The 15,823-nt window shown below is 42.6% G+C and overlaps 1 protein-coding gene across 2 annotated transcripts in view; it reads left to right on the forward strand.

The window, feature by feature from the left end:
* Positions 1-2,628: 2,628 nt before the first annotated feature.
* The window catches only part of LOC128619539 (protein kinase C and casein kinase substrate in neurons protein 1), a 77,088-nt gene continuing 63,893 nt past the window's right edge, over positions 2,629-15,823 (forward strand). Inside the window, exon 1 of one of the 2 annotated variants that reach the window (XM_053643776.1) lies at positions 2,629-2,870. The gene's annotated coding sequence lies outside the window, so the exon portion shown is untranslated. The remainder of the gene's footprint in view (positions 2,871-15,823) is intronic. The other variant, XM_053643777.1, reaches the window with a different exon arrangement.

A 15,823-nucleotide genomic window follows, 5' to 3' on the forward strand; every position in this document is an offset into this window, starting at 1 on the left:
TTGGTGTGTCTAAAGTGTCCGTAGTGTATGAATGGGTGTGTGAGTGTGTATGTGATTGTGCCCTGTGATGGATTGGCACCCTGCCCTGTGCCCGATGCTCCCTGGGATAGGCTCCACGTTCCCCCGCGACCCTGAACAAGGAGTAAGTGGTAGAAGATGGATGGATTAAGGGAACAGTCCTCTCCTGGCTCCTGGCTCATCTTATCTGACCGATCGTTATCAGTTCGTAGATGTAAATGGAGACTTCTCCACGCATACCGAGGTTAAATTTGGTGTTCCACAGGGTTCTGTTTTAGGCCCACTGCTTTTTACTTTATATATGCTACCTCTAGGTCAAATTATTCGTAAACATGGAATTATCTTCCACTGTTATGCTGATGATACACAGCTGTATGTTTCAGCGAAGCCAGAGGACAGACAGCAGCTTAGTAAAGTTGAGGATTGTGTAAAGGACATTAGACGTTGGATGATTATTAACTTCCTTTTACTTAATTCTGATAAGACAGAAGAACTTGTACTAGGACCACTTGCAAAGAAGTAATCTTTAGATGGATGGCCTCTCAGTTTCATCATGTGCAGCAGTGAAAGATAATATCATTAGGATGTATTTTATTTATCTCAGAAACGTTGCTACGCTAAGATGAAAAGTGAATTGAACTGAATTTATTTAACCAAAACTGAATCTGTTTAGTTTCTAATCTGATTAGAGTCGAAGTGATAAACTTCCTTCTTCAATAGCAGATTTTTTTTGTTTCTCTGGTTTTTACATATATATATATATATATATATATATATATATATATATGTGTGTGTGTGTGTGTGTGTGTGTGTGTGTGTGTGTGTGTGTTATTTTATTATTATTATTTTTATTATTATTATTATTATTATTATTATTTTACTTCAGAAGGAACTGAAAGGTCTGTAGTTGTTCAGCAGGAATGAGGTGTAGAGACACACAGGAGGTTTTCAGCTTAAATGAAGAAGTGAAAAGGTCTGTGACGACACGAGAGCTGATTAGAATGTGTTTGTGGAAGAACCTGAGCTGTGTTTATCCAGCTGTCACAGACGCCACACGTGATCAGGTTTAACTGCTTCTCACAGGAGGGGATTCTCCTGGATCACGGTGCAGTCAGAACATCACTCAACATCGCAAAACATCACAAAACACTCAAATGGGACTAAAATTCATTCTAAAGAAATAAAATAGCCAACATAACACACACACACACACACACACACACACACACACACACACACAAGGTAACAGCATTGTCATTATACTCTGAGAAGGACACATGGGTCATCAGAGAGGAAACACATTTGTCTCCTGCTGGTCTCTGTCTCGCGTCTCCTCCTCACGTGTCATTTATTTTCCTCAACAGAGAAGCCGAGAAAGACGCAACACTAAAAGTGATAAAAACATCAGGTGCTGTTGTGTGTGTGTGTGTGTGTGTGTGTGTGTGTGTGTGTGAGATGTAGTTAATGTTATAAAACGCTGTCAGTAACATGATGCTGCACAAAACAATCTGAACATTAGCTGAAAAGTAACACAGTTTTAATCTTTACTTTAACTCCATCGGCTACGATGCGCTTGTTTCTGTAGCTTCAAACAGGAGCTACGATGCTAATGTCGCTAACAAGCAATGGAAGTTTCCCTCACCCAAAAATCAAAAATAAGCTCAGTAGTCTAACTTTTAATGAATTAATGATTTGAAACACAAATATATCAGAGACAATCCATATTTACGCATTTAAGTTTGGAAGTTTAGGAGGCGGGGCTTAAAGAGGATGATAGAGCTGACTGCAGTTATCCAAGATGGAGGCAATAACAATGCAGTGTTCAGGAGGGAGCAGTGTACACCCTGCACATGCTGAAGGACAACTAAAAATACTATTACAAATAAGTGCATTAATAAGAAGTGTGTGTGTGTGTGTGTGTGTGTGTGTGTGTGTGTGTGTGTGTGTTACAGTAAAATACTGAGTGAGGTATGATGAAGCAGAGTTTCTGCTACCATCCTGAAATAACTTAAAGTTGCCCCTCCTAAAAAAACAACAGAGACACTGGTAGAATTTGTAATGGTTTTAATGGAAACTGTAATGGTCCCTCTGGATGTCTACTGGTAATTTGTTGCCTTCTATTGGTGGCATGTTATGTCTAATGTATACCATTAAGGACCAATAATGGTAATGGTTTTAATGGTTAGCTGCTGGTTTGTAATGGTATTTGTAGTGGAAACCATTAGAATTTCTGTGATGGTTTCTAGTGTTATTTTCAGCAGGGACAGCTCGACCTCCGACTGTTACAAAGCGCTGACACTGGAGACTCCTTCCATAAATGTTACATAAACGTCTCTTTACTTTAAGAAAATGTCACCAAATGAACATTTTTAATCTGTTTATGATCAGTGGCGCGTGCGATGGACACGCCCCTGTGAACGAGCCGTTACTATAGAAACAATAACGAACTAGTGCGTTAATATAAACCTGCACTACTGTCAGAGCCGCTGTTCTAGAGAACTAATCACCAGCTTCTGACCAATCACAGTCCAGAACAGTGTTTCTAAACAGATGATTATTATTATTATTGTTATTATTATTATTATTATTATTATTATTATTTATTTTTGATTAGCAGGTTATTTAATCCATCAAGCGCGCGAGTCCACGTTTCTTCTCCTCCCACCCAGCGGGAGCACGCGCGCGTCGTGATGTTCTCGCGGATGCGGGGAACCACACACACACACACACACACACACACACAAGCACAGAACGCGCGCGCGAACCCGGGGGTCACCTTCTGTAGCGTCTCTGCGACGGAGAGGAGCCGCGCGCGCTTCCGACCTCACAGCGGAGAAAACACCAATTAATCGGTAAGGAAATGGATTTAATTCGGATTATTGCGGCGGTGAGTGATGAGCTGCGCGGTGCGCTTTGTCTCTGTACCGGTGTCGGTGTGGTTCCGGTTCCGTTTCTTATGTTTGATGGATGTTTTTTTTCTACACGGAAGAAACGCGCGCGCGAGAGATGAGATAGCTCAGGTTTTTTGTTTTGTTTGTTTTTAGTCCTCGGTGGTGTGTTTGAGCTTTACACTGTGTGTGTGTTTGTGTGTGTGTGTGTGCGTGCGCGCGCGCGTGTGTGTGTTTCAGCTGTATAAATGGCTGCAGAGCTGCAGAATAACACTGACAACCAAAGAGAGAGAGAGAGAGAGAGAGAGAGAGAGAGAGAGCGTGTGTGAGAGAGAGAGACAGAGAGAGAGAGAGAGAGAGAAAGAGAGAGAGAGGAAGAGAGAGAGACAGAGAGAGAGAGAAAGAGAGAGAGACAGAGAGAGGAAGAGAGAGAGGAAGAGAGAGAGACAGATAGAGAGAGAGAAAGAGAGACAGAGAGAGAGAGAGAGGAAGAGAGAGAGACAGAGAGAGAGAGAGAAAGAGAGACAGAGAGAGAGAGAGGAAGAGAGAGAGAAAGACAGAGAGAGAGAGAGAGCGTGAGAGAGAGAGAGAGAGAGAGAGAGAGAGAGAGAGAAATGGCACTCTGTCCAACACAACGCATTTAATGAGCGCGAGGTCCTGATCCTGAGCTGCGCGCGCGCTCCGTTATTTATATCATTCATATATATCTTGTATAAAATATTTAGAAATAATTGATGCATAAATCCGGTCACGTGATGCCTTCAGGCGGCACCATGAAAATCACCGAGTAATAATTTTCCATGAGAGGACACATGGGGGAGAAGAACAGATAAACAACATCTATCTATCTATCTATCTATCTATCTATCTATCTATCTATCTATCTATCGTCAATTCCAAAATTATTGGCACCCCTACGAAAATATGCAGAATTTACACGCAATAAGTGTAAACAAATTTGATATGTTTTATTTATTTATTTATTTGTTTGTTTGTTTAAACACCACCTCTTATTTGGCCATTCGGAGAATGATTTTGTTATCAGAAAGATAATGATTTCCCCCAGTTGTCTGAGATTTTCATTGTAATCTGTGTGTGTGTGTGTGTGTGTGTGTGTGTGTGTAATATTTATTATTTTGGTCATTTTAAACTATTTCTTCATTAAGTGTCAGTAATTGTGGACTTGACTGTGTGTTGTGTTCCAGATAAAACCCTGAATAAACCCCCGGGAGGTAAATATTAGGAGTGATGACATGTAGAACAGTAGTGAGGACATCCTGTGTGTGTGTGTGTGTGTGTGTGTGTGTGTGTGTGTGTGTAAAGCTGCTTTGGTCTCTTGTTAAAAGCGCTATGGAAATAAAACTGAACTGAACTGTTATGTAAAAGCTTTATAAGGCATTATAACATGGAACATTACGACTCCTCTCACTCCTGACCCGCTGTTTAGTGTCAGCGTCTGTGTTTAGGTTTAAACCACTGATAACATCTGACACGCCCACTGAGGATGATTGACAGATGACTTTATTCAATAAAAGCAGACAGGAAATAAATCCTTTTAAGGGCTTATTATTTGTTCCTCTTTGAGGATTTGTAGAACCCTGTAACAAACTAGAAAGGGTTTCAAGTTTCAAGATTTTCTTTTCTTGCTAAGACCCTCGAAGTACCATATTTTCTAAGTAAGAGTGAGTGTGTGAGAGACTTTAGAACCTGTACAAACTACAGAAGCTTAAAGTTAAAAGCTTTTTACGCTTAGAAAAAGGGTTCTTCAGGGCTTCACTGGATAGTTAAAGATTCTTAGGTTCCTAAAAGCTTTTTACTTGGAATCCGTTCAGATAGGTAAACATTCTGTTGTAGGGTTCTACACAGAACCTTTAATGGTTCTCTCTGTAGGACATCTGAAGAGCCCGTAAGGCTTATAAAGTAAGTAACCCAGCTCACTATTTGCACATTACTGCTACACTCATCAAAGATGTAGAACCCTAAAGTGTTCTTCAGTAGTCCCTGTCAGGGAACCGTTCAGTATGAATGTAGAATCCCAGAGTGTTTCCAGCAGAAAAGGCTCCAAGTTGAACCTGTTTTTAGAGGATCCTTAACCTTTAGCCTTTAAAGAACCTGAAGAAACTTGTGAACTGGGAAAGTATTGGTCATTATTGTTCTTCTTAATATCTAGAACCAGTCAGGAGTTTAACATTTAGCTTCCTGGTACTTGGTTCCTGTTAGAAAAGAAGTTTCTTTCAGGGGTTCTTTAAGTTCCGTTTGAGTCAGTGTGACCCGTTTTACATGTTTATTAGAAGTAGAACATCGGGTCAATAAAAAAAGAGAACAACTGACATCCCTGATGCTTGCTCTCTATAGAAATGTTCTTCAAGCGTTCTTTAAAGGTTCATTGGATAATTATGAAATGGGAAACAATCTGTTAAGGGTTCTAAGCTTTGAATTTAACGGTGCAGTATCAGTCCAGGTTCCATAAAATTGTGTTCGAACAAACACAAACACTTTAGGTCCAGGTTCTTTGTTGTAGTTGTGTTATTAAATAAATGATCATTATATTAATAATAGAAATGTTCAAATTGAAATGTTATTGCTCAAATACACAACCATACACCGTTATAGGTGATGGGTTCTCAGGTTCTGTGTAGGACCGAGCGAGTGAGTGAATGGAGGGGATTTATTTTTATTGATTCTCAGCTGTGTTAATTGTGCATTAAGGAAACAATTTATAGATAATGCATTCAGACATATGACCATCAATAGTGTGGAGAACACACACAAACACACACACACACACACACACACACGAGAACCTTCACCTATATATTCTGTGGTTTTCAATGAACTGATGTGTGGGTGTGTGTGTGTGAGAGAGAGAGAGAGAGAGAGAGAGAGAGAGAGACTATAAGAGGGTGTTTATTGTGTTGGAGCTGTCCAAGGTACTGAAGTCAGTATCGATGTTTGTGTGTGAAGTGGGCTCTCCGTCAGCAGGGTTCCTGTAATTGGCTTCAGAAAGACATAAGGGCTGAAAGGACAGTGAAGGAACTTAACACTCGAGTCAGTCAGCAAGAGACAATGAAGACTGACCCTTTTTAATGTGAGAAGACAGGATGTTCTGGAGGTGTGTTAATTGTACAGTGCGGAATCACACCGAGAACCATTGATTCTCACACACATCAATCTGCCTGATAACGTTCTTTAACAGGAGTCCAACGTGTTGGTGCAATAAATATTCCAAGATAAATATATTACTGTTATGTGGCGGGAAAATAACGATTCAGTTTGTTGTAGCACTCAATTAAAACGTCTGAAAAATCAAGAAACAAAAAGGTTCTTTATAGATCTAAAAGGGTTCCTCTATGGTACTTCTGAGGAGTCTTTTCCAGCAGCTTTATTTTCCTTTATGAGTGTGCATAATAATTACTTGTGCATGGTTTTAGCACTGTAATCTGTTATTAGCGTGCTGATGTCATAGCATAACTCATTAACACTTAAACACTGAGGACCTCCATAACACGCGGAATTCACTGAGGAATGTGTTCAGAGTCGGGTCTAAAAGGTACGTCAGTGTTTACCTGAGGAAAGTTCCTGGTGTTCAGAGTCGGGTTCCGAAGCTGCTTTAGTGGATTTTCTGAGCATTACATTCAGATTATCAACATCACCTGCGTGTAGCTCACACCTCCGAGGTCACTAGATTTTTTACTAGAAGCGTGTGAGACGGAGTTTTCACTAGCGGGTGTGTCAAACTCAAATTCTGCCCAGGCCACATCGCTATTTATGTGAGACCCCGAAGGGCCACAGTCGAAGTTTGTAATATTTTTTTTCTACTTATTTAACATATTCTATCGAGTAACACAGTAACCTGGGCTCTGAAATTAGAATGGGAGATTCCTAGGAAAAAGAGGGCTAAAAGAAACTGTTACAGTGTATGCACTATTATAATAACATTTATTATACTGATAATAATACATTTTTTATGAATGCATTCCTTTGTTTAATCCCATTTTATTGGACACCAGCTGCTGTGATGAGAAACAGGATTAGCAGATATCATGTGAAAGAGTTCGTCACACTTACCAGTTTAATTACTGATCAGCAAAACAGATGTGACTTCATTTTGTATATTTAAATTCAGTTCATTCAGAGCAGCTTCAGACCGAATGATAGACTGGAGTCAATAATCACACCAAGCTATTTCATCCAGTGTCTAATGTCCTTTACACATTTATTATATTATATTTTATTATATTATATTATATTATATTATATTATATTACACATTCCTCAACTTTACTAAGCTGCTGTCTGTCCTCTGGCTTCGCTGAAACATACAGCTGTGTATCATCAGCATAACAGTGGAAGATAATTCCATGTTTACGAATAATTTGACCTAGAGGTAGCATATATAAAGTAAAAAGCAGTGGGCCTAAAACAGAACCTTGTGGAACACCAAATTTAACCTCGGTATGTGTGGAGAAGTCTCCATTTACATCTACGAACTGATAACGATCGGTCAGATAAGACCTGAGCCAGGAGAGGACTGTTCCCTTAATGCCAACAACATTTTCTAATCTATCAAGGAGAATAGTGTGATCTATAGTATCAAAAGCTGCACTAAGGTCGAGTAACACAAGCAGCGAGACACAACCCTGATCAGAGGTCAGTAGAAGGTCATTTACTACTTTAACCAGCGCTGTCTCTATGCTATGATGAGGTCTAAATCCTGACTGATACATTTCATGAATGTTGTTCCTGTGTAAGTACGAGCAGAGCTGCTGTGTACAACCTTTTCTAAGATCTTGGAGCTGAAGGGGAGATTTGATATCGATCTATAGCTGGACAGTAGAGAGGGGTCGAGGTCAGGGTTTTAATCAGGGGTTTAATAACTGATAGTTTAAATGATTTAAGTACATAGCCAGTGCTAAGGGAAGAACTGATTATATTTAGTAGGGGTGTGATTACTTCTGGAATAATCAAGTTGATGATATTGATGAAGAGATGAATGAAAGTGCGGTCTCTGTAAGGGGAGTAAAACATTCTAATGGTTGATTCATGAAATCCTCGCTGCTATATAATGATTGTGATTGTGTGTCTGTTTCTGTGGTGGTTTTATTCCTACTTTATTTTGCTACAGTATTAAATTAGAAACTAGGATTATTATTGTTTTCTTCTATTAAGGTGGAGAGACAGTTAGATAGGAGAGAGGAGGTTCAGGAGGCTCTCCTTCCATGCTGTTTGAAATACGACCAATTTTGTTTGACAGTGTTTATGTTGTAATCGTTGAGTGGTCTGTTTTAAGGTGTGTGTGTGTGTGTGTGTGTGTGTTTGTGTGTGTGTGTGTGTGTGATGCTTATACCAGGGTGCTAGCTTTTTCTCTCTAATTATTTTTCTTTTAAGTGGAGCTATCTTATCTAGCGTGTAGTGGAACGTTGACGCTAAGCATTCGGTCGTCTGATCGACGTCTCGGTGCAGTTTCTGACGTGAGTGTACGTTTGACGCGGTAGCGTGACGAGGTGCAAATATTATCATCAGTACAAACGAGATGAGATAATGATCTGAGATAGCTTCAGACTGCGGAAGTGTTACTGTATTTTCTGTATTTAATCCGTATGTTAGTATGAGGTGGGACCGTCATTATGAGTAGGTCCGATTACGTTCTGATTGACCCGTACTGAATCTCAGATGGACATAACCGCTGTTCTCAGAGGGTCTTCTGAGTCATCAAAATGAATAACGCTCTGTCTAGAGAAACAGCTAGGTTTGAGATGAAATCTGCAAATTCTCCAAGGAATTCAGAATATGGCCCTGACGGTCTGTAAATAATAATTAGAGGAATCGACTCGGTAGACTTATTTTTTGTGGCTATGTGTGTTATACCAGTATAAAGAACTTCAGAGGAGTTGAGTTTATGACTGGGTTTGTGTGTGAGGTCTAGATTATCATTATAAATAAGTGCGACACCGCCTCCTCTGCCAGTTAGACGGGGCTGATGTATATATCAGCCTTACCTTCAAAACTACTCCGATTATAAAGCACCAGCTGGACCTCCAGCAGTTCAGCGACCATAACCTGCTGTAAGCTACATCACCACGCCGCACTGGGATGAGGCCAGAGCACATACTACTGCATCGGACACCGCCTTCACTAATTTACACACCTCTACAACATTACTCTTAGTGACCTCCGACTGATGAAGGCGTACATCATTAACTCCTACATGAATAAGTATCTTTGAACACCGTTGCTTGCCTAAGACCCCAAGATTAACTGCTATGTCCGGTGTCCTGGCTCCCGGTGTTCACCTAACTAAAGCTGCTGGAGCCCTAAAGGCCTAGCTGATATCACCTGCCTTAAGATAGAGTCTCCTGTAACCAGAGCTCTTTCAGGTTTCTCAGAGGTTCTTCACTGAGGAGAGCAAACCTGTTGGACACGTGAAGAGGAGAGGAGTGGTGCTCCCTTGGGCGAGCCTCCTTAGCGTTAGCTTTGTCTTTGTGATTATGTCGCCGAGTCGTCACCCATTCGCCCCGCTGTGAGGGCTCTCATCCGGAGTTGCGGGATTGCTACTGGCAAACGATTCGAAACCTGGAACTACATATTTCCTCATCCCACTGAAATGAGTTTCTGCGTACGACGCTGCAGCACAGCACACGACTCGCTTTTAGACCCGAGTGTGACTTGCAGGCACAGCACACAGGCGTTGATTTTAACCCACGTTTCAGCACAGTGAGATGAGCTCGCGTTGTGCAATAGCGCTCGCTACGCTACAGATCTGCTGTGAATTCTGCGCAGTGTGAAAATGGAGTATTATGTTTTCCAAGTTCACGTGGGCTACATTAAACGAGGCTGCAGGATGGATTTATGTTAGACACGTGTTCCACACACACACAAACACAAACACTTACCTTTAAACCCCCAAAATAGCATTTACTTTTACATTTATGTTATTCGGCAGATGCAGTGATGCAGAGCGATTTACAGAATCAGGGATAGAAAATACAGACTGAAGAAGGAAAAGAGTTTTTTAACCCACTGCGTCCCAAATCGCTTCACATTTAATCAGTGTTTAGAGTTTTGTTTTAAATCATTCCCAGTTCAGGGATTTATATCTGATCTGAGACCTGTCAGTTTGGGGTTCTGTCCTCATGTTGATCACAGATCAGACCTCAGAGATCAGACACACTCAGGTTCTCTCGGTTCCCTGTCAGGGAGACGGGAGTGTCGGCGAGGGCGTGGTCCCGATGCGGTGTCAGTTCACCCTGTTATGACGTGTTAGTGTGAGAAAAACCCCACATTCCTCCGATGCCAGAAAAGACGAGACGCGAAACACAGTGTGAATCACCTGTATAGCGGGACAGTGTGTGTGTGTGTGTGTGTGTGTGTGTGTGTGTGTGTGTGAGTGTGTGAAGAAATTCTCCCATCTTTGACAGCAGTGTAAAATCAGTTCCCTCCTTTATTCTCCAGTGAAACATGTGATAAACCTTCAGTCTGATTCTTTTCTTTTGGATTTTTATGATTTATTAAGACACGGTCTAATCATAAATCAGATCATTTCAAAATGTGACTTAGGCATTTCAGCAAGAAGAAATTCCTATGTACAGTGACGACCTGTCGAACAGCACAGACGTGTGAGGGGAAAGAGAAAAAAGACAAAAAAGCTGATAAAAAAACAAACAACAAATTGAACAGTTACTGTGTAACACTGTCTCACCTATAACCCTAATCATAACCCCACCCATAACCCCACCCGTAAACGTAACTACAACCCCACCCATAACCACACCCGTAAACCTAATCATAACCCCACCCATAAACCTAACTACAACCCCACCCATATAACTAACTATAACCCCACACATAACCCTAATCATAACCCCACCCATAACCCCACCTGTAAACCTAAGTATAACCCCACCCATAACCACACCCGTAAACCTAATCATAACCCCACCCATAACCCCACCCATAAACCTAACTACAACCCCACCCATATAACTAACTATAACCCCACACATAACCCCACCCATATAACTAACTATAACCCCACACATAACCCCACCCATAAACCTAACTACAACCCCACCCATATAACTAACTATAACCCCACACATAACCCCACCCATATAACTAACTATAACCCCACACATAACCCCACCCATAAACCTAACTACAACCCCACCCATATAACTAACTATAACCCCACACATAACCCCACCCGTATAACTAACTATAACCCCACACATAACCCCACCCATAAACCTAACTACAACCCCACCCATATAACTAACTATAACCCCACACATAACCCCACCCGTATAACTAATTATAACCCCACACATAACCCTTATCATAACCCCACCCATAACCCCACCCGTATAACTAACTATAACCCCACCCATAACCCTAACTATATCCCCACCCATAAACTTAACTATAAGCCCACCCATAACCCCACCTGTATAACTAACTATATCCCCACCCATACCCCTAAATATAACCCCAGCCATAACCCTAACTATAACCCCACCCATAACCCAAACTATAACCCCACACATAGCCCTAATCATAACCCCACCCATAACCCTAACTATAACCCCACCCATAACCCCACACATAACCCCACACATAACCCCACCCATAACCCCACACATAACCCTAACTATAACCCCACCCATAACCCCACACCTAACCCTAACTATAACCCCACCCATAACCCCACACATAACACTAACTATAACCCCACCCATAACCCCACACATGACTCCACACATAACCCCACACATAACCCCACCCATAACCCCACACATAACCCTAACTATAACCCCACCCATAACCCCACACATAACAATAACTATAACCCCACCCATAACCCTAACTATAACCCCACCCATAACCCCACACATGACACTAACTATAACCCCACCCATAACCCCACCCATAACCCTAACTATAACCCCACCCATAACCCCACACAAGACACTAACTATAACCCCACCCATAACCCTAACTATAACCCCACACATAACCCCACACATAACCCTAACTATAACCCCACACATAACCCCACACATAACCCTAACTATAACCCCACCCATAACCCCACACCTAACCCTAACTATAACCCCACCCATAACCCCACACATAACACTAACTATAACCCCACCCATAACCCCACACATAACTCCACACATAACCCCACACATAACCCCACCCATAACCCCACACATAACCCTAACTATAACCCCACCCATAAACCCACACATAACAATAACTATAACCCCACCCATAACCCCACCCATAACCCTAACTATAACCCCACCCATAACCCCACACATGACACTAACTATAACCCCACCCATAACCCTAACTATAACCCCACCCATAACCCCACACATGACACTAACTATAACCCCACCCATAACCCCACCCATAACCCTAACTATAACCCCACACATAACCCCACACATGACCCCACACATAACCCTAACTATAACCCCACCCATAACCCCACACATGACACTAACTATAACCCCACCCATAACCCTAACTATAACCCCACACATAACCCCACACATAACCCTAACTATAACCCCACACATAACCCCACACATAACCCTAACTATAACCCCACCCATAACCCCACACCTAACCCTAACTATAACCCCACCCATAACCCCACACATAACACTAACTATAACCCCACCCATAACCCCACACATAACTCCACACATAACCCCACACATAACCCCACCCATAACCCCACACATAACCCTAACTATAACCCCACCCATAACCCCACACATAACAATAACTATAACCCCACCCATAACCCCACCCATAACCCTAACTATAACCCCACCCATAACCCCACACATGACACTAACTATAACCCCACCCATAACCCTAACTATAACCCCACACATAACCCCACACATGACCCCACACATAACCCTAAGTATAACCCCACCCATAACCCCACACACAACCTGCCTATGCAGTTGAATTATTAGTAAAAGATGAAAGATCTCTCTCTCTCTCTCTATTCTCTCTCTATTTTCTCTCTCTTTATTCTCTCTTTTCACCTTAATAAGAAAAAAACGCAGCTTGTCACATTACAGAGAAACAACAAATATGTGTAAACTCCTCCCATTTTTAAATCAATTTATGGGGAGTGTGCGTTGTACACGTCCCTGTGAACGAGCCGTTACTATAGAAACGATAACGTATTAGAACGAGTGTGTTAATATAAACCTGCGCTACTGTCAGAGCCGCTGTTCTAGAGAATTAATCACCGCCTTCCTTCTCCAGTCTTCTTCTTCACATCACTGTAGCGTTCACATCAGCGAACGCTCACGCGTTCACATCACGCAGCGTGGAGAACCGGTTCTGCTTCCTGTTTATTATCCGTCTGCGACCGCGCTCCTGTCCTCGTCCTTGTGTTGTTAGGAGACAAGGTGATGTTTCTAAAATAGCAGCTTTCAGCCACAGCTTGATCGTCTTACACGCTCTGTTCAGGCACATCGTGACATCATCATGACATCATCATCACAGAGAAACAGAGAATAATAGGTCAGTTTGTGCGTTCAGACTTTTCGTCACTGTGATTTTTACGTTAAAGCAGATTAAAGCATTAAACACGTCATTCTACACGTTCTGTAATATTTAATAATACAGATTAATATTTAACGCTCAGCATTGACAGAACTCACAATTTTGTATTTTTATTGTATTTATGTAGTAAAATGTTTAACAGGAGTAATGTGGGTGTAGGAGGCGAGTATTAAAGCTCATAACAAACATCACTGACTCTTTTGTTTATTTTGGTCACAGTGTCCCTTAAAACCATGACTTCTGAGAGTGACCTCACGTTAAGGTCTTTCTGTGTTGATGTAATAACAATAGCGTGGAAATATAATGTTTCATCATAACGTAGATATCTGTAGAGACTGTCAGATTATTAGGAACATGGAATAATAGCTCAGGCTAATCTCATTTAATTAGCATGTGTGGTTATAATTATTATTTTTAAATATTCCTTAAATCAAGTTGAAAGGAACTCCGTAATGACAGGAAGTCAGAACCTCTTGCTACCAAAAACGAGTTAAAAGCACTGCTTTTCAAACAATTACCATGATTTGAATCTTTTTTATTTTCGAAAGTGAGTTTGTTTGATGTTTTAATGCTTCCTCTACTTGCACGCTTGTTAGTACACTTGAGTGTGTCTATATCACGCTGCGCTGCGGTTATTGTGTAATGTGCAGTCTGAATGTAAACGTTGTCACCTGTCGTGGTTCTGTAGTGTGAAATGTTTTTATGATAATGTGAATGAGAATGTGAGCTCGTACTGCAGAACACTGTGTTTATGTGAAAGTTACGACGTTGTGGCATCTGGAGCTGCGGCTGTGTTTAAAACGCCTCATTGAAGATGTCTCGTAGATGCGGAGCTGCTGGATCTCCCTCTCTCTATTCTCTCTCTCTCTCTCTCTCTTCTCTCTCTCTCTCTTTCTATTCTCTCTCTCTGTCTCTCTATTCTCTCTCTCTCTCTGTCTCACACTCTGTCTCTCTTTCTCTCTCTCTGTCTCTCTCTCTCTTTCTATTCTCTCTCTCTCTCACCCTCTCTCACTCTCTCTATATTCTCTCACTCTCTTTCTATTCTCTCTCTCTCACCCTCTCTCACTCTCTCTATATTCTCTCACTCTCTTTCTATTCTCTCTCTCTCTCACTCTGTCTCTCTCTCTCGTGCGCATGGACTGAGTGAGTGGGCGGAGTCGGAGAGGTAGTGAGTGAGTGTGGGCGGAGTTGGAGCGGTAGCGAGTGAGTGTGGGCGGAGCGTGGCCGAGTGCTCCAAATTTCGCTTGTTCTCTTTTCTATCTTTTCTTCTTCAGAAACACGATTTCCTTTTTGTCTTTGTTTTCTGAGGGGATCTAAATTTACTCTTGTTTGTTGTGTGTGTGTGTGTGTGTGTGTGTGTGTGTGTGTGTGTGTGATTTTTCTCGCTGGCCTGGGCGGCTGCTTCCGTGGTTGGAAGCATGGCTGCCTCAGGTACGGAGAAGTATGATTCCCTCACACGGCGGCATGCTATAAAAGTAGCCACTACCACCATCATTGAGGAGGTTAGTCTCTCCCGTGGGGGAGAGTGTAGGGAGAGAGTGTTGGGGAGAGTGTTGGGGAGAGTGTTGGGGGAGATTGTTGGGGAGAGTGTTGGGGGGAGAGTGTTGGTGGATAGTGTTGGGGAGAGTGTTGGGGAGAGTGTTGGGGGAGAGTGTTGGGGGGAGAGTGTTGAGGGAGAGTGTTGGGGGAGAGTGTTGGGGGAGAGTGTTGAGGGAGAGTGTTGGGAGAGAGTGTTGGGGGAGAGTGTTGGGGGAGAGTGTTGGGGAGAGTGTTGGGGGAGATTGTTGGGGGAGAGTGTTGGGGAGAGTGTTGGGGGGAGAGTGTTGGGAGAGAGTGTTGGGGAGAGTGTTGGGGGAGATTGTTGGGGAGAGTGTTGGGGGAGAGTGTTGGGAGAGAGTGTTGGGGGAGAGTGTTGAGGGAGAGTGTTGGGAGAGAGTGTTGGGGGAGAGTGTTGGGGGAGAGTGTTGGGGGAGATTGTTGGGGAGAGTGTTGAGGGAGAGTGTTGGGGGAGAGTGTTGGGGGAGAGTGTTGAGGGAGAGTTTTGGGGAGAGTGCTGGGGAGAGTGTTGGGGGAGAGTGTTGGAGAGTGTTGGGAAGAGAGTGTTGGGGAGAGTGTTGGGGGAGTGTGTTGGGGGAGAGTGTGGGGGGAGAGTGTTTGGGTGAGAGTGTCGGGGGGAGAATGTTGGGGGAGAGTGCTGGGGGAGAGTGTGGGGGGAGAGTGTTGGGGGAGTGTGTTGAGGGAGAGTGTTGGGGGAGAGTGTTTGGGGGAGAGTGTTGAGGGAGAGTGTTGGGGGAGATTGTTGGGGAGAGTGGGGGGAG

Source organism: Ictalurus furcatus, chromosome 15 (assembly GCF_023375685.1).
Source record: "Ictalurus furcatus strain D&B chromosome 15, Billie_1.0, whole genome shotgun sequence".
Lineage (NCBI taxonomy): Eukaryota > Metazoa > Chordata > Actinopteri > Siluriformes > Ictaluridae > Ictalurus > Ictalurus furcatus.